A 20,943-nucleotide genomic window follows, 5' to 3' on the forward strand; every position below is an offset into this window, starting at 1 on the left:
TATTAATCCCATCACTATTTTGACTTACACCATCACGAATTAACATTATCTGAAATAAACTAAATTTAACCTTACATAATGAATTTAAAACACTTCTTGGACCAAAATCATTTAATGGAACAACATTCATTTTCATCTCAATTTTTATTATAATATTATTTAACAATTTCATAGGATTATTCCCTTATATTTTTACTAGAACAAGACATTTAGCATTAACATTTGCAATTGCCCTACCTATATGGCTAAGATTTATATCATTTGGATGAATTAACCATACTAATCATATATTTACACACCTTGTACCACAAGGTACACCGCCTGCATTAATATCATTTATAGTACTAATTGTAACAATTAGTAATGTTATTCGACCAGGTACATTAGCAGTATGGTTGGCAGCAAATATAATTGCAGGACACTTATTATTAACCTTATTAGGAAACACAGGACCATCTATAGCAATAAACTTAATCTCATTACTAATTATTGGACAAATACTTCTATTAATTCTAGAATCAGCAGTAGCAATAATTCAAGCCTATGTTTTCTCAATTCTAAGAACTCTATATTCTAGAGAAGTATATTAAACCTATGTTAACAACTCACTCAAACCACCCATTCCACTTAGTAGACTATAGACCTTGACCATTAACAGGAGCAATTGGAGCAATAGTCCTAGTATCAGGACTAGCAAAATGATTCCACCTATTTAATATTAACTTATTCATAATTGGATTTGGAATTACCCTACTAACTATAATTCAATGATGACGAGATGTAGTACGAGAAGGAACATATCAAGGATTACATACAGGATTTGTATCAATTGGATTACGATGAGGAATAATTTTATTTATTGCATCAGAGGTATTATTTTTCGTTTCTTTTTTTTGAGAATTCTTTAGAAGAAGATTAGCACCAACAATTGAACTAGGAATACTATGACCTCCAATAGGAATTCAACCCTTTAACCCTATACAAATTCCATTACTTAATACAGCTATTCTTTTAGCATCAGGAGTAACAGTAACATGAGCACATCATAGTTTAATGGAATCTAATCATACTCAAGCACTACAAGGATTATTCTTCACAGTGTTATTAGGACTATACTTTACAATACTTCAAGCATATGAATATTGAGAAGCACCTTTTACCATTGCAGATGCAGTTTATGGATCAACATTCTTTGTTGCAACAGGATTCCATGGTTTACACGTAATTATTGGAACAATCTTTTTATCAACATGTCTACTTCGACACTCAATAAATCAATTTTCACCAAGACATCACTTTGGATTTGAAGCAGCAGCATGATACTGACACTTCGTAGACGTAGTATGATTATTCTTATATATCTCTATTTATTGATGAGGTAGATAATTGTTTTTCTAGTATAAATAGTACATTTGACTTCCAATCAGAAAGCTTGATATAAATCAAGAAAAACAATTCTAATTCTATCAACAAGAGTTTTCATTAGATTTATTATTCCAATAATTGTTATAATCCTGGCAACAACACTATCAAAAAAATTAATTAATGATCGAGAAAAAAGATCACCATTTGAATGTGGGTTTGATCCAAAAAGATCAGCACGAATACCATTCTCAATACGATTCTTCCTAATCGCAGTAATCTTTTTAATTTTTGATGTAGAAATTGCACTAATTCTACCAATTGTAATTATTTTTAAAACTTCAGACATTATAATCTGAACAGTATCAACAATATTTTTTATTCTAGTTCTATTAGGAGGACTATACCATGAATGAAACCAAGGAGCATTACAATGAGCAGAATAAAGGGTTGTAGTTAAATATAACATTTGGGTTGCATTCAAAAAGTATTGATATTATCAATCAACCTTAAATAGAATAAGAAGCGAAATATTGCAGTCAGTTTCGACCTGGAAGATTGGTATGTACTACCCTTATTCTTATTAATTGAAGCCAAAAAGAGGCGTATTACTGTTAATAATATAATTGAACTATAATAGTTCCAATTAAGGAAATGTAAAGCCAATATGAAAGCTGCTAACTTTTTATATTAGCGGTTAAACTCCGTTAACATTTCTAAAATTTATATAGTTTAAATAAAACATTACATTTTCACTGTAAAAATAATATATCTATATTTATAAATACTTAAAAGTAAAAATACTTCCTTAACATCTTCAGTGTCACGCTCTAATTATAAGCTATTTAAGTAAACGAAAAACAATATTACCAAAATAAATATTCAAAAAATAAAAGTTAAAAGATAAATCTTGAAATTAGAATCATATCAACCTTGAATATAACCAATTAAATAAATAAATAATCTATATAAACCTTGACCACCAAGTAATTCACCTCAACCATAATCAAATGACTTAGATGAATAATAACCTATTTTTAAAGGAATATATCTAATAAACTTAGTTGAAAGAAAAGGTATAAATCATATAGAACCAGCAAATCTAACAAAAGAAAGTATACTTAAAGAAAATAAATTATGAGAAAAATCAAAATTAGAAATAAGATAACCTAAATAAGCACCTAAAATAACAACTGTAATAGTTAAAAACTTTAAATAATAAGGTAAAGCAATCACATGAGGAATAGGAAAAATTAATCAAGATAAAAGACTACCACCAAAAACAGCAACAAACAATAGACCAATTATTCCAAATGAAATATAATAACCCTTATCATCAAAAGAAAATCTAGAATAAAAATTATTATCACCAGATATTGAATAATAAAACAAACGAAAAGAATAAGAAGCAGTTAAACCAGTAGAAAAAAAATAAAGAAAAAAAATTAAACAATTAATTCATCTTAAACAAACCATCTCAAGAATTAAATCCTTTGAATAAAATCCCGCTAAAAAAGGTATTCCACACAAAGATAAACTAGAAACATTAAAACAAACTGAAGTTAAAGGTATGAAATTAACAATTGATCCTATAAAACGAATATCCTGAGAATCCTTCAAATTATGAATTATTGAACCAGCACATATAAATAATAATGCCTTAAATAAAGCATGAGCCAATAAATGAAAAAATGCAAGCTTTGGATAACCTATAGCCAAAATTCTTATTATTAAACCAAGTTGTCTTAAAGTAGAAAGAGCAATAATCTTCTTTAAATCAAACTCAAAATTAGCGCCCAATCCAGCCATAAATATAGTTATACAACCAATTAAAAGTAAAAATCAACCACAATTATAAGTATCCAATATTGGTCTAAAACGAATTAATAAATAAACACCAGCAGTAACAAGAGTAGAAGAATGAACTAAAGCAGAAACAGGAGTAGGAGCTGCTATAGCAGCAGGAAGTCATGAAGAGAAAGGAATCTGAGCTCTCTTAGTTATAGCTGCTAAAACAATTAATATAGTAATGAGCTTTATTTCAAAAGAATTAGAAATAAATCATAATAATAAATATAATTTCAACCACCAAAATTTAACATTCATGCAATAGAAATTAAAATAGCAACATCACCAATACGATTAGAAAGTGCAGTTAATATACCAGCACTATAAGATTTTACATTTTGATAATAAATAACTAAACAATAAGAAACTAAACCTAAACCATCTCAACCTAATAAAATTCTAATTAAATTAGGACTAATAATTAAAAAACCTATAGAAAGAATAAATATTAAAACAATAATAATAAAACGATTTATATTCTTTTCACCAGATATATAATCCTCTCTATAATAAATAACCAAAGAAGAAATATATATAACAAAAGATATAAAAATAAGAGATATTCAATCCAAAATTAAAGTTATAACAACTATAGAACCATTTAAATTGAAAAGCTCTCACTCAACAAAAACTCTATAATCAATTATTAAATAATAAATACCTAAAATAAAAATTATAGTTCTCGAAATAAACAAAGAAAAAAAACTCAAAGAACAAATAGAAAATAAATTCACGGCCTAAGATGAAAAACTTCATATCATTGATTCCACAAAACAATATTTTTAATTAAAATACTTAAGCAAACTAAACAAAGAAATATTCACCCTTTAAACAGAGAATATTTAAAGGCAATCAATGTAAAAGTAAAAGATGATATTCACGAAAATAACCAAGAGAACAAGTATAAACACCAGAATAATAATTCCCATGCTGAGAATAAGAATATATATACAAAGTATAAACAGCTCTAAAAAAAGATAAAAAAATCAAAGCAAAGAATCTAAAAGAAGATCAAGATATAATTCTATTTAATAATCTAATTTCACCTACCAAATTTAAAGAAGGAGGAGCAGCCATATTTGATGATCTTAAAAGAAATCATCATAAAGCCATTCTTGGCATCAAATTAATTATACCCTTGTTAATTAATAATCTTCGTCTACCTAAACGTTCATAAATAATATTAGATAAACAAAATAAACCAGAAGAACATAAACCATGACCAACCATTAGAGAAAGAGAACCTACACAACCTCATCAATTCATAGTCATCAATCCACCAATAACCATTCTTATATGAGCAACAGAAGAATATGCAATTAAAGACTTTAAATCAACCTGACGAAAACAAATAAATCTTACAATAACACCCCCAGATAAACCTAAAGACAATCAAAAATAATTAAACTTTAAACCCAAATAAGAAATAACCTTTATAACACGAAAAATACCATAACCACCTAACTTTAATAAAACACCAGCAAGAATTATTCTACCTGAAATAGGGACCTCTACATGAGCCTTAGGAAGTCATAAATGAACCAAAAACATAGGTATCTTAACTAAAAAAGCCAAAATTATAAATACATAAAACATAAAATAATAAGAACCAAAATCAACCAATAAAGGAAAATATAAAGTATTAGAAAAATCATAAACCTTAAATAAAACTAATAATAAAGGTAATCTAGCAACCAAAGTATAAAAAATTAAATAAACACCAGCCTGCAAACGCTCAGGTTGATAACCCCAACCCAAAATTAAAAGTAAAGTAGGAACTAATCTAGCCTCAAAAAAAATATAAAAAGAAAGAAGACTTAATCTAGCAAATGAACAATAAAGCATAATTATTAAAATCAAAACCATAAAAACAAAAAAATTAGAATGATATGAACTTAAATAAACTGAACCTCTAGCAGTGATTATTAAAGAACAAATCCAAAAACTAAGTAAAATTAAACTAAAAGAAAAATAATCAATACCAAAATAATATCTAATTATATTCAAATCAGCATATGAATAAACACAAATTATAAAAACAAAACCCGACAGAAACATTAAAGAATGAACCAACCATCAACAATTATTTAATAAACAAAGAGGGATCAAAAAAATAGTTATGAATAAATACTTTAACATAAAGATAAACCAAAAGAATTAAAAAAATCATTACCATGAGAACGAATTATTGAAACTAAAATAGAAAGACCTAAAGCACCCTCACAAACAGAAAAAACTAAAAAAAAACAGGAAAAAAATAATCATAATCAAACTCAATAAGAAAAACAATAACTAACATAAATAAAGAAAGAACAATATATTCTAATCTCAAAAGAACCATTAATAAATGTTTACGTTTAGAAGAAAAAACATAAACACCAGCAAAATAAATCAATAAAGAAGTAAAAATAGAGAATACAAACATTAGTTTTAATAGTTTAAAAAAAACGCCGGTCTTGTAAACCGGAAATAAGTCCAGCCCCCACATTTAAAACTTCAGAGGTGGAAAAGCTTCCATCATCAGTCCCCAAAACCGGTATTTTAAATAAACTAACCCCTGAAATGATCAAAATAATAATTATATCATTATCCAATGTAATAAATATTAATTTTATTAAATTAAGACACCCAATATCAATAATGCTTTTTATTATCGTTCAAACCTTCCTAGTTGGATTAATAACAGGAACAATAATAGAAAGATATTGATTATCATATATTTTATTTTTAACATTTCTTGGTGGTATACTAGTATTATTTATTTACATTACAAGAATTGCATCAAACGAAATATTTCAGCCTAAATCAATCACTATAATTATTACATTAATAATGTGAGTATTTATCACATTAATATTAATTATTCTAGATATATCTATATTTATAGACTTTTTCAAAAACACCGAAACTATAAATATTGATAATTCAATCAATTATCAAGAAATAACAATATCTTTAGAAAAATTATATAATAGACCAACATTCATTATTACAATAATAATAATAATTTATTTATTTTTAGCACTACTAGCAGTTGTTAAAATCACCAATATTAATCAGGGACCTATTTGTAAAATAAGATAATTACTAATGAATAAACCCTTACGATTAAGACATCCTTTAATTAAAATTATTAATAACTCTTTAATTGACTTACCTGCCCCAACAAATATTTCATTTTGATGAAATTTTGGATCCCTATTAGGGTTATGTTTGGTAATTCAAATCGTAACTGGACTATCTTTAGCTATACATTATACATCAAATATTGAAATAGCATTCAGTAGTGTAGTACACATCTGCCGAGACGTAAATAATGGTTGAATTATCCGAACCTTACACGCAAATGGAGCATCTATATTTTTTATTTGTATTTACTTACATGTAGGACGGGGAATTTACTATGGATCTTATATATATATATACATACCTGAATAATTGGTACAGTGATTTTATTTTTAGTTATAGCAACTGCATTTATAGGATATGTCTTACCCTGAGGCCAAATATCTTTTTGAGGTGCAACAGTAATTACTAATTTATTATCAGCAATCCCATACTTAGGAACAGATTTAGTCCAATGAGTATGAGGAGGATTCGCTGTTGATAATGCAACATTAAATCGATTCTTCACATTCCATTTTGTATTACCATTTATTATTGCTGCTATAGCAGCAATTCATTTATTTTTTCTTCACCAAACAGGATCTAATAATCCTCTTGGACTAAATGGAGATATTGAAAAAATTCCATTCCATCCATACTTTACCTTTAAGGATTCTATTACATTTGTAATAATAACATCATTATTAATTATACTATGTTTCATTAATCCTTACCTATTAGGAGATCCAGATAACTTTGTACCTGCCAACCCATTAGTAACACCAGTTCACATTCAACCAGAATGATATTTCCTATTTGCATATGCAATTCTACGATCTATCCCTAATAAGTTAGGAGGTGTTATTGCATTATTTTTATCAATTAGAATCTTAATAATTTTACCATTTTATAATAAAACACCATTCCGAGGCATTCAATTTTACCCTATTAATCAAATTTTATTCTGAATTATAGTAGTTGTTGTATGCTTACTAACGTGAATTGGTAAACGACCTGTTGAAGAACCTTATATTATAACAGGTCAAATCTTAACAATTATTTACTTCACATATTTCTTAATTAATGTCCATGTCGCAAACGCATGAGATAAATTAATTAAGGAATAAAGTTAATTAGCTTAGGAAAAGCATATGTTTTGAAAACATAAAATTAGAAGTTTAACTCTTCTATTAACTTTTCTCAAAAAATTTCACTAAACAAATGAGATAAATAAAATCTTTAAACCAACAAAGAAAATAAAAAAATTCAAAGATAAAGGTAAAAAACTTTTTCAAGCTAAGTACATTAATTTATCATAACGGAACCGTGGTAATGTTCCACGAACCCAAATAAAACCAAAAGATATAATAGCAAGCTTAATAAAAAATATAAAAGAATAAAAATCACCGCCCAAAATAATTGAAGCCAATAACATTCTTATGAAGACAATTCTAGTATATTCAGCTAAAAAAATTAAAGTAAAACCACCCGCACCATACTCAATATTAAATCCTGAAACTAACTCAGATTCCCCTTCAGCAAAATCAAAAGGAGTACGATTAGTTTCAGCTAAGCAAGAAGCAAAACAAGCTAAAGCTAAAGGAAAAGAAATAATAATAAATCAACAATAAAGCTGATAGTTTATAAAATCAAACATATTAAAACTACCAATTAAAATAATTAAAGACAATAAAATTAAAGCTAAACTAACTTCATAAGAAATTGTTTGAGCAACAGAACGAAGAGAACCTAATAATGAATAATTTGAATTAGAAGATCAACCAGCAATTATAACAGTATAAACACCTAATCTAGTACAACATAAAAAAAATAAAAATCCATAAGAAAAAGAACACATATAAGTTAAATAAGGAAAAATTACTCAAACGGCTAAAGAAATCATTAAATTAAAAACAGGGGAAAAATAATAAAGTAGGTAATTAGATATAATAGGAATTGGCTGCTCCTTACAAATTAACTTAATAGCATCTCTAAATGGCTGAGGAATTCCAACAAAACCTACCTTATTTGGACCCTTTCGAATCTGATTATAACCTAAAACCTTACGCTCTAATAAAGTTAAAAAGGCAACACTAATTAAAACACAAATAACCAATAAAAGAAAATTCAAAATAAATATAAATAAATCATAAAGTATCAATACTATTTGTAGAAAAAATCTACATAAATGAATTCTAAATTCAACACATTAATCTGTCAAAATAGTAAATAAATTAATATTAATCAATATAACAAAAAATATTTTAACCATATGGTCCTTTCGTACTAATATGGATTAACAATCTTAGGATAGAAACCGACCTGGCTCACGCCGGTCTGAACTCAGATCATGTAAGAATTTAAAGGTCGAACAGACCTAATCATTGGGCTCCTGCACCCAAAATTTTTCTTAATCCAACATCGAGGTCGCAATCTGCTTTGTCGATATGAGCTCTCAAAAACAATTACGCTGTTATCCCTAAGGTAACTTAATCTTATGATCATAAATTATGGATCAAAATAACAAACATAAATAAATGATATAATAATGAAGAGTTTATCTATTCTTCATGTCACCCCAACAAAACATCATCATTAAATATAGAAACACAAACAAAAAACTATATAAAAGTAAAATTTCAAGCTCTATAGGGTCTTCTCGTCCTAAAGACGAATTTAAGCCTTTTGACTCAAAAGTTAAATTCAAAAATTTATTAAGAGACAGTTGATTTCTCGTCAAGGCATTCATTCCAGCCACTAATTAAGAGACTAATGATTATGCTACCTTTGCACGGTCAAAATACCGCGGCTCTTTAAAAATACGCTCAGTGAGCAGGCCAGACCTCAAAATATAAACAAGAGGACATGTTTTTGATAAACAGGCGGAAATCAATTTTGCCTAGTTCCTTATAATAAGTTCACAAGGTAAAAATTTCATACAAATAAATATACTAATTCTATCGTTATTACCAAAATTTTAAAATTAAATTAATAATCTTAATAAAAAACCTAAAATATTTATAAAATCAAAATAAAAAATAATGAACTAAAACGTAATCTTAAAGATAGCTGGTTAAAAGCTTACTATTATATTTCTATAAAATAAATTATAGGTTATTAACTTCAAAGCTTATCCCTTAAAGAATAAATAAGTTAATATTTTTACTTAAAAAATTAAATAAAAACAAATAACTTTAAAAAATTAATTTTTTCTTAAGAAACTAGATATCTTGGGAAACGATTAACATCTCATTTCTATAAATAATTTAATAATAATTATGATACATTAACTATAAATTATTTATAAATCAACCCAAATCGAGACAAGTAAAATAAATACTAAAATTTTGATAAACCCTGATACAAAAGGTACAATAAATAAAATCTACTTAAAAAAATTTAAAATTATATTTCATAAAACACTTACATTACCAATAAACTATAATTTAAAAAATCAATTCTATAAAATATACTAAGACAAAAATACAATAAAATTATTTATATTAAATAATTAAATAAACAAAAAATAAATATAATAAAATAAATAATCAAGATATCCTGATTTGCACAGAAAAATTTTCAGTGTAAATGAAACACTTTACTAATAAGTTATATCTTGAAACTCTTCCTAGATACACTTTCCAGTACATCTACTATGTTACGACTTATCTCATCTAAATTGAAGCTACTTTAAAATAAAATAGAATAATCAATAATGAGAGCGACGGGCGATGTGTACACATCTCAGAGCCAATATCAGTTAAATTAAATAAATTAAATTACTATCAAATCCACCTTCATTAACAGTATTTCACTATCAAATCCGTTATAAACAAAAATCTATTGTAACCCACCTCCTCTTAACTATAAGCTGCACCTTGACCTGAAATATTTTATAATTATAAATCTTGAGAATTATAACTCTAAAAAGATTCTCTGATAACGGAGATATACAAACAAATAAATTAAGTAGAGTAAATCGTGTATTATCAATCATGGGGTAGGTTCCTCAGAATGGAATGAGATACTGCCAAATTCTTTGGGTTTAAAGACCTTAACTAATAGTACCCTGGTAAATATAATTAACATTTAAAATAATAGGGTATCTAATCCTAGTTTATTATTTAAATTTCACAGATTCATAAAAAGGGCCACAAATAAATTTTAACATTTCACCTTACAAATTTATATTTCAACCCTAATAATATAAACAACTGTTTTAACCAATAATATTCACTTGTATCAATCGTATAACCGCGGCTGCTGGCACGAATTATGCCGATACTAAATCAATTGCTAAATCCAAAATCACTTGATAATTAAATCAAATTACTGCAAAAAGAACATTTAGTCTAACAAAACTTACATATAATACAAAGAAAAAGTGAATAAACAAGCAAGAATAAAACATTTAAAAATAAAAAATAAGAAAATTTTAAATCTATTAATTCAGGAAAAAATAAAAGATTCGAATATTTAAAGAAAAAAAAAGAAAAAACCACAAACATTAACAAAAAAAAAAGAAACGCCCCTATGTATGACCACAACAACTTCTCTATTATATATAATTAAAGATTAATACAGTTATAATCGTTGTTATATTGTTTTCTATTAATGATTGTATTACAATTCATTTTGGTAAGAATCCAAGGAATGGTGGTAGTCCACCTAAAGATAATAAAGATAAGAATATTATGAATTTAATTTCGGTTTTTATATTTCTGGCTGAATAAATTTGATTTATGAAAAATAAATTTATTTACTTAAATAATAAATCTATAATTAATCGCCCATCGCTCTCATTATTGATTATTCTATTTTATTTTAAAGTAGCTTCAATTTAGATGAGATAAGTCGTAACATAGTAGATGTACTGGAAAGTGTATCTAGGAAGAGTTTCAAGATATAACTTATTAGTAAAGTGTTTCATTTACACTGAAAATTTTTCTGTGCAAATCAGGATATCTTGATTATTTATTTTATTATATTTATTTTTTGTTTATTTTATTATTTAATATAAATAATTTTATTGTATTTTTGTCTTAGTATATTTTATAGAATTGATTTTTTAAATTATAGTTTATTGGTAATGTAAGTGTTTTATGAAATATTATTTTAAATTTTTTTAAGTAGATTTTATTTATTGTACCTTTTGTATCAAGGTTTATCAAAATTTTAGTATTTATTTTACTTGTCTCGATTTGGGTTGATTTATAAATAATTTATAGTTAATGTATCATAATGATTATTAAATTATTTATAGAAATGAGATGTTAATCGTTTCCCAAGATATCTAGTTTCTTAAGAAAAAATTTAATTTTTTAAAGTTATTTGTTTTTATTTAATTTTTTAAGTAAAAATATTAACTTATTTATTCTTTAAGGGATAAGCTTTGAAGTTAATAACCTATAATTTATTTTATAGAAATATAATAGTAAGCTTTAAACCAGCTATCTTTAAGATTACGTTTTAGTTCATTATTTTTTATTTTGATTTTATAAATATTTTAGGTTTTTTATTAAGATTATTAATTTAATTTTAAAATTTTTGTAATAATGATAGAATTAGTATATTTATTTGTATGAAATTTTTACCTTGTGAACTTATTATAAGGAACTAGGCAAAATTGATTTCCGCCTGTTTATCAAAAACATGTCCTCTTGTTTATATTTTGAGGTCTGGCCTGCTCACTGAGCGTATTTTTAAAGAGCCGCGGTATTTTGACCGTGCAAAGGTAGCATAATCATTAGTCTCTTAATTAGTGGCTGGAATGAATGGCTTGACGAGAAATCAACTGTCTCTTAATAAATTTTTAAATTTAACTTTTGAGTCAAAAGGCTTAAATTCTTCTTTAGGACGAGAAGACCCTATAGAGCTTAACATTTTACTTTTATATAGGTTTTTGTTTGTCTTTCTATATTTAATGATGATGTTTTGTTTGGGTGACATGAAGAATAGATAAACTCTTCATTATTATATCATTTATTTATGTTTGTTATTTTGATCCATAATTTGTGATCATAAGATTAAGTTACCTTAGGGATAACAGCGTAATTGTTTTTGAGAGCTCGTATCGACAAAGCAGATTGCGACCTCGATGTTGGATTAAGAAAAATTTTGGGTGCAGGAGCCCAATGATTAGGTCTGTTCGACCTTTATATTCTTACATGATCTGAGTTCAGACCGGCGTGAGCCAGGTCGGTTTCTATCCTAAGATTGTTAATCCATATTAGTATGAAAGGACCATATGGTTAAAATATTTTTTGTTATATTGATTAATATTAATTTATTTACTATTTTGACAGATTAATGTGTTGAATTTAGAATTCATTTATGTAGATTTTTTCTACAAAAAGTATTGATACTTTATGATTTATTTATATTTATTTTGAATTTTCTTTTATTGGTTATTTGTGTTTTAATTAGTGTTGCCTTTTTAATTTTATTAGAGCGACAGGTTTTAGGTTATATTCAGATTCGAAAGGGTCCAAATAAGGTAGGTTTTGTTGGAATTCCTCAGCCATTTAGAGATGCTATTAAGTTAATTTGTAAGGAGCAGCCAATTCCTATTATATCTAATTACCTACTTTATTATTTTTCCCCTGTTTTTAATTTAATGATTTCTTTAGCCGTTTGAGTAATTTTTCCTTATTTAACTTATATGTGTTCTTTTTCTTATGGATTTTTATTTTTTTTATGTTGTACTAGATTAGGTGTTTATACTGTTATAATTGCTGGTTGATCTTCTAATTCAAATTATTCATTATTAGGTTCTCTTCGTTCTGTTGCTCAAACAATTTCTTATGAAGTTAGTTTAGCTTTAATTTTATTGTCTTTAATTATTTTAATTGGTAGTTTTAATATGTTTGATTTTATAAAATATCAGCTTTATTGTTGATTTATTATTATTTCTTTTCCTTTAGCTTTAGCTTGTTTTGCTTCTTGCTTAGCTGAAACTAATCGTACTCCTTTTGATTTTGCTGAAGGGGAATCTGAGTTAGTTTCAGGATTTAATATTGAGTATGGTGCGGGTGGTTTTACTTTAATTTTTTTAGCTGAATATACTAGAATTGTCTTCATAAGAATGTTATTGGCTTTAATTTTTTTGGGCGGTGATTTTTATTCTTTTATATTTTTTATTAAGCTTGCTATTATATCTTTTGGTTTTATTTGGGTTCGTGGAACATTACCACGGTTCCGTTATGATAAATTAATGTACTTAGCTTGAAAAAGTTTTTTACCTTTATCTTTGAATTTTTTTATTTTCTTTGTTGGTTTAAAGATTTTATTTATCTCATTTGTTTAGTGAAATTTTTTGAGAAAAGTTAATAGAAGAGTTAAACTTCTAATTTTATGTTTTCAAAACATATGCTTTTCCTAAGCTAATTAACTTTATTCCTTAATTAATTTATCTCATGTGTTTGCGACATGGACATTAATTAAGAAATATGTGAAGTAAATAATTGTTAAGATTTGACCTGTTATAATATAAGGTTCTTCAACAGGTCGTTTACCAATTCACGTTAGTAAGCATACAACAACTACTATAATTCAGAATAAAATTTGATTAATAGGGTAAAATTGAATGCCTCGGAATGGTGTTTTATTATAAAATGGTAAAATTATTAAGATTCTAATTGATAAAAATATTGCAATAACACCTCCTAACTTATTAGGGATAGATCGTAGAATTGCATATGCAAATAGGAAATATCATTCTGGTTGAATGTGAACTGGTGTTACTAATGGGTTGGCAGGTACAAAGTTATCTGGATCTCCTAATAGGTAAGGATTAATGAAACATAGTATAATTAATAATGATGTTATTATTACAAATGTAATAGAATCCTTAAAGGTAAAGTATGGATGGAATGGAATTTTTTCAATATCTCCATTTAGTCCAAGAGGATTATTAGATCCTGTTTGGTGAAGAAAAAATAAATGAATTGCTGCTATAGCAGCAATAATAAATGGTAATACAAAATGGAATGTGAAGAATCGATTTAATGTTGCATTATCAACAGCGAATCCTCCTCATACTCATTGGACTAAATCTGTTCCTAAGTATGGGATTGCTGATAATAAATTAGTAATTACTGTTGCACCTCAAAAAGATATTTGGCCTCAGGGTAAGACATATCCTATAAATGCAGTTGCTATAACTAAAAATAAAATCACTGTACCAATTATTCAGGTATGTATATATATATAAGATCCATAGTAAATTCCCCGTCCTACATGTAAGTAAATACAAATAAAAAATATAGATGCTCCATTTGCGTGTAAGGTTCGGATAATTCAACCATTATTTACGTCTCGGCAGATGTGTACTACACTACTGAATGCTATTTCAATATTTGATGTATAATGTATAGCTAAAAATAGTCCAGTTACGATTTGAATTACCAAACATAACCCTAATAGGGATCCAAAATTTCATCAAAATGAAATATTAGTTGGGGCAGGTAAGTCAATTAAAGAGTTATTAATAATTTTAATTAAAGGATGTCTTAATCGTAAGGGTTTATTCATTAGTAATTATCTTATTTTACGAATAGGTCCCTGATTAATATTGGTGATTTTAACAACTGCTAGTAGTGCTAAAAATAAATAAATTATTATTATTATTGTAATAATGAATGTTGGTCTATTATATAATTTTTCTAAAGATATTGTTATTTCTTGATAATTGATTGAATTATCAATATTTATAGTTTCGGTGTTTTTGAAAAAGTCTATAAATATAGATATATCTAGAATAATTAATATTAATATGATAAATACTCACATTATTAATGTAATAATTATAGTGATTGATTTAGGCTGAAATATTTCGTTTGATGCAATTCTTGTAATGTAAATAAATAATACTAGTATACCACCAAGAAATGTTAAAAATAAAATATATGATAATCAATATCTTTCTATTATTGTTCCTGTTATTAATCCAACTAGGAAGGTTTGAAGGATAGTAAAAAGCATTATTGATATTGGGTGTCTTAATTTAATAAAATTAATATTTATTACATTTGATAATGATATAATTATTATTTTGATCATTTCAGGGGTTAGTTTATTTAAAATACCGGTTTTGGGGACCGATGATGAAGCTTTTCCACCTCTGAAGTTTTAAAAGTGGGGGCTGGACTTATTTCCGGTATACAAGACCGGCGTTTTTTTTAAACTATTAAAACTAATGTTTATATTCTCTATTTTTACTTCTTTATTGATTTATTTTGCTGGTGTTTATGTTTTTTCTTCTAAACGTAAACATTTATTAATGGTTCTTTTGAGATTAGAATATATTGTTCTTTCTTTATTTATGTTAGTTATTGTTTTTCTTATTGAGTTTGATTATGATTATTTTTTTCCTGTTATTTTTTTAGTTTTTTCTGTTTGTGAGGGTGCTTTAGTTCTTTCTATTTTAGTTTCAATAATTCGTTCTCATGGTAATGATTTTTTTAATTCTTTTGGTTTATCTTTATGTTAAAGTATTTATTTATAACTATTTTTTTGATCCCTCTTTGTTTATTAAATAATTGTTGATGGTTGGTTCATTCTTTAATGTTTCTGTCGGGATTTGTTTTTATAATTTGTGTTTATTCATATGCTGATTTGAATATAATTAGATATTATTTTGGTATTGATTATTTTTCTTTTAGTTTAATTTTACTTAGTTTTTGGATTTGTTCTTTAATAATCACTGCTAGAGGTTCAGTTTATTTAAGTTCATATCATTCTAATTTTTTTGTTTTTATGGTTTTGATTTTAATAATTATGCTTTATTGTTCATTTGCTAGATTAAGTCTTCTTTCTTTTTATATTTTTTTTGAGGCTAGATTAGTTCCTACTTTACTTTTAATTTTGGGTTGGGGTTATCAACCTGAGCGTTTGCAGGCTGGTGTTTATTTAATTTTTTATACTTTGGTTGCTAGATTACCTTTATTATTAGTTTTATTTAAGGTTTATGATTTTTCTAATACTTTATATTTTCCTTTATTGGTTGATTTTGGTTCTTATTATTTTATGTTTTATGTATTTATAATTTTGGCTTTTTTAGTTAAGATACCTATGTTTTTGGTTCATTTATGACTTCCTAAGGCTCAAGTAGAGGCCCCTATTTCAGGTAGAATAATTCTTACTGGTGTTTTATTAAAGTTAGATGGTTATGGTATTTTTCGTGTTATAAAGGTTATTTCTTATTTGGGTTTAAAGTTTAATTATTTTTGATTGTCTTTAGGTTTATCTGGGGGTGTTATTGTAAGATTTATTTGTTTTCGTCAGGTTGATTTAAAGTCTTTAATTGCATATTCTTCTGTTGCTCATATAAGAATGGTTATTGGTTGTTGATGACTATGAATTGATGAGGTTGTGTAGGTTCTCTTTCTCTAATGGTTGGTCATGGTTTATGTTCTTCTGGTTTATTTTGTTTATCTAATATTATTTATGAACGTTTAGGTAGACGAAGATTATTAATTAACAAGGGTATAATTAATTTGATGCCAAGAATGGCTTTATGATGATTTCTTTTAAGATCATCAAATATGGCTGCTCCTCCTTCTTTAAATTTGGTAGGTGAAATTAGATTATTAAATAGAATTATATCTTGATCTTCTTTTAGATTCTTTGCTTTGATTTTTTTATCTTTCTTTAGAGCTGTTTATACTTTGTATATATATTCTTATTCTCAGCATGGGAATTATTATTCTGGTGTTTATACTTGTTCTCTTGGTTATTTTCGTGAATATCATCTTTTACTTTTACATTGATTGCCTTTAAATATTCTCTGTTTAAAGGGTGAATATTTCTTTGTTTAGTTTGCTTAAGTATTTTAATTAAAAATATTGTTTTGTGGAATCAATGATATGAAGTTTTTCATCTTAGGCCGTGAATTTATTTTCTATTTGTTCTTTGAGTTTTTTTTCTTTGTTTATTTCGAGAACTATAATTTTTATTTTAGGTATTTATTATTTAATAATTGATTATAGAGTTTTTGTTGAGTGAGAGCTTTTCAATTTAAATGGTTCTATAGTTGTTATAACTTTAATTTTGGATTGAATATCTCTTATTTTTATATCTTTTGTTATATATATTTCTTCTTTGGTTATTTATTATAGAGAGGATTATATATCTGGTGAAAAGAATATAAATCGTTTTATTTTTATTGTTTTAATATTTATTCTTTCTATAGGTTTTTTAATTATTAGTCCTAATTTAATTAGAATTTTATTAGGTTGAGATGGTTTAGGTTTAGTTTCTTATTGTTTAGTTATTTATTATCAAAATGTAAAATCTTATAGTGCTGGTATATTAACTGCACTTTCTAATCGTATTGGTGATGTTGCTATTTTAATTTCTATTGCATGAATGTTAAATTTTGGTGGTTGAAATTATATTTATTATTATGATTTTATTTCTAATTCTTTTGAAATAAAGCTCATTACTATAATAATTGTTTTAGCAGCTATAACTAAGAGAGCTCAGATTCCTTTCTCTTCATGACTTCCTGCTGCTATAGCAGCTCCTACTCCTGTTTCTGCTTTAGTTCATTCTTCTACTCTTGTTACTGCTGGTGTTTATTTATTAATTCGTTTTAGACCAATATTGGATACTTATAATTGTGGTTGATTTTTACTTTTAATTGGTTGTATAACTATATTTATGGCTGGATTGGGCGCTAATTTTGAGTTTGATTTAAAGAGGATTATTGCTCTTTGTACTTTAAGACAACTTGGTTTAATAATAAGAATTTTGGCTATAGGTTATCCAAAGCTTGCATTTTTTCATTTATTGGCTCATGCTTTATTTAAGGCATTATTATTTATATGTGCAGGTTCAATAATTCATAATTTGAAGGATTCTCAGGATATTCGTTTTATAGGATCAATTGTTAATTTCATACCTTTAACTTCAGTTTGTTTTAATGTTTCTAGTTTATCTTTCTGTGGAATACCTTTTTTAGCGGGATTTTATTCAAAGGATTTAATTCTTGAGATGGTTTGTTTAAGATGAATTAATTGTTTAATTTTTTTTCTTTATTTTTTTTCTACTGGTTTAACTGCTTCTTATTCTTTTCGTTTGTTTTATTATTCAATATCTGGTGATAATAATTTTTATTCTAGATTTTCTTTTGATGATAAGGGTTATTATATTTCATTTGGAATAATTGGTCTATTATTTGTTGCTGTTTTTGGTGGTAGTCTTTTATCTTGATTAATTTTTCCTATTCCTCATGTGATTGCTTTACCTTATTATTTGAAGTTTTTAACTATTACAGTTGTTATTTTAGGTGCTTATTTAGGTTATCTTATTTCTAATTTTGATTTTTCTCATAATTTATTTTCTTTAAGTATACTTTCTTTTGTTAGATTTGCTGGTTCTATATGATTTATACCTTTTCTTTCAACTAAGTTTATTAGATATATTCCTTTAAAAATAGGTTATTATTCATCTAAGTCATTTGATTATGGTTGAGGTGAATAACTTGGTGGTCAAGGTTTATATAGATTATTTATTTATTTAATTGGTTATATTCAAGGTTGATATGATTCTAATTTCAAGATTTATCTTTTAACTTTTATTTTTTGAATATTTATTTTGGTAATATTGTTTTTAGTTTACTTAAATAGCTTATAATTAGAGCGTGACACTGAAGATGTTAAGGAAGTATTTTTACTTTTAAGTATTTATAAATATAGATATATTATTTTTACAGTGAAAATGTAATGTTTTATTTAAACTATATAAATTTTAGAAATGTTAACGGAGTTTAACCACTAATATAAAAAGTTAGCAGCTTTCATATTGGCTTTACATTTCCTAATTAACCTTACATAATGAATTTAAAAAACTTCTTGGACCAAAATCATTTAATGGAACAACATTCATTTTCATCTCAATTTTTATTATAATATTATTTAACAATTTCATAGGATTATTCCCTTATATTTTTACTAGAACAAGATATTTAGCATTAACATTTGCAATTGCCCTACCTATATGGCTAAGATTTATATTATTTGGATGAATTAGCCATACTAATCATATATTTACACACCTTGTACCACAAGGTACACCGCCTGCATTAATATCATTTATAGTACTAATTGAAACAATTAGTAATGTTATTCGACCAGGTACATTAGCAGTATGGTTGGCAGCAAATATAATTGCAGGACACTTATTATTAACCTTATTAGGAAACACAGGACCATCTATAGCAATAAACTTAATCTCATTACTAATTATTGGACAAATACTTCTATTAATTCTAGAATCAGCAGTAGCAATAATTCAAGCCTATGTTTTCTCAATTCTAAGAACTCTATATTCTAGAGAAGTATATTAAACCTATGTTAACAACTCACTCAAACCACCCATTCCACTTAGTAGACTATAGACCTTGACCATTAACAGGAGCAATTGGAGCAATAGTCCTAGTATCAGGACTAGCAAAATGATTCCACCTATTTAATATTAACTTATTCATAATTGGATTTGGAATTACCCTACTAACTATAATTCAATGATGACGAGATGTAGTACGAGAAGGAACATATCAAGGATTACATACAGGATTTGTATCAATTGGATTACGATGAGGAATAATTTTATTTATTGCATCAGAGGTATTATTTTTCGTTTCTTTTTTTTGAGCATTCTTTAGAAGAAGATTAGCACCAACAATTGAACTAGGAATACTATGACCTCCAATAGGAATTCAACCCTATAACCCTATACAAATTCCATTACTTAATACAGCTATTCTTTTAGCATCAGGAGTAACAGTAACATGAGCACATCATAGTTTAATGGAATCTAATCATACTCAAGCACTACAAGGATTATTCTTCACAGTGTTATTAGGACTATACTTTACAATTCTTCAAGCATATGAATATTGAGAAGCACCTTTTACCATTGCAGATGCAGTTTATGGATCAACATTCTTTGTTGCAACAGGATTCCATGGTTTACACGTAATTATTGGAACAATCTTTTTATCAACATGTCTACTTCGACACTCAATAAATCAATTTTCACCAAGACATCACTTTGGATTTGAAGCAGCAGCATGATACTGACACTTCGTAGATGTAGTATGATTATTCTTATATATCTCTATTTATTGATGAGGTAGATAATTGTTTTTCTAGTATAAATAGTACATTTGACTTCCAATCAGAAAGCTTGATATAAATCAAGAAAAACAATTCTAATTCTATCAACAAGAGTTTTCATTAGATTTATTATTCCAATAATTGTTATAATCCTGGCAACAACACTATCAAAAAAATTAATTAATGATCGAGAAAAAAGATCACCATTTGAATGTGGGTTTGATCCAAAAAGATCAGCACATGAGGAATAGGAAAAATTAATCAAGATAAAAGACTACCACCAAAAACAGCAACAAACAATAGACCAATTATTCCAAATGAAATATAATAACCCTTATCATCAAAAGAAAATCTAGAATAAAAATTATTATCACCAGATATTGAATAATAAAACAAACGAAAAGAATAAGAAGCAGTTAAACCAGTAGGAAAAAAATAAAGAAAAAAAATTAAACAATTAATTCATCTTAAACAAACCATCTCAAGAATTAAATCCTTTGAATAAAAT

General features: G+C 26.2%; 1 pseudogene; it reads right to left on the reverse strand.

Annotated features, from left to right (window-relative positions):
• Positions 1–2,310: 2,310 nt before the first annotated feature.
• On the reverse strand, positions 2,311–3,009 carry LOC126301288 (NADH-ubiquinone oxidoreductase chain 5-like; annotated as a pseudogene).
• Between the last annotated feature and the right edge of the window lie 17,934 nt (positions 3,010–20,943).

Source organism: Schistocerca gregaria, unplaced genomic scaffold, assembly GCF_023897955.1.
Source record: "Schistocerca gregaria isolate iqSchGreg1 unplaced genomic scaffold, iqSchGreg1.2 ptg000066l, whole genome shotgun sequence".
NCBI classification, from domain to species: Eukaryota; Metazoa; Arthropoda; class Insecta; order Orthoptera; family Acrididae; genus Schistocerca; species Schistocerca gregaria.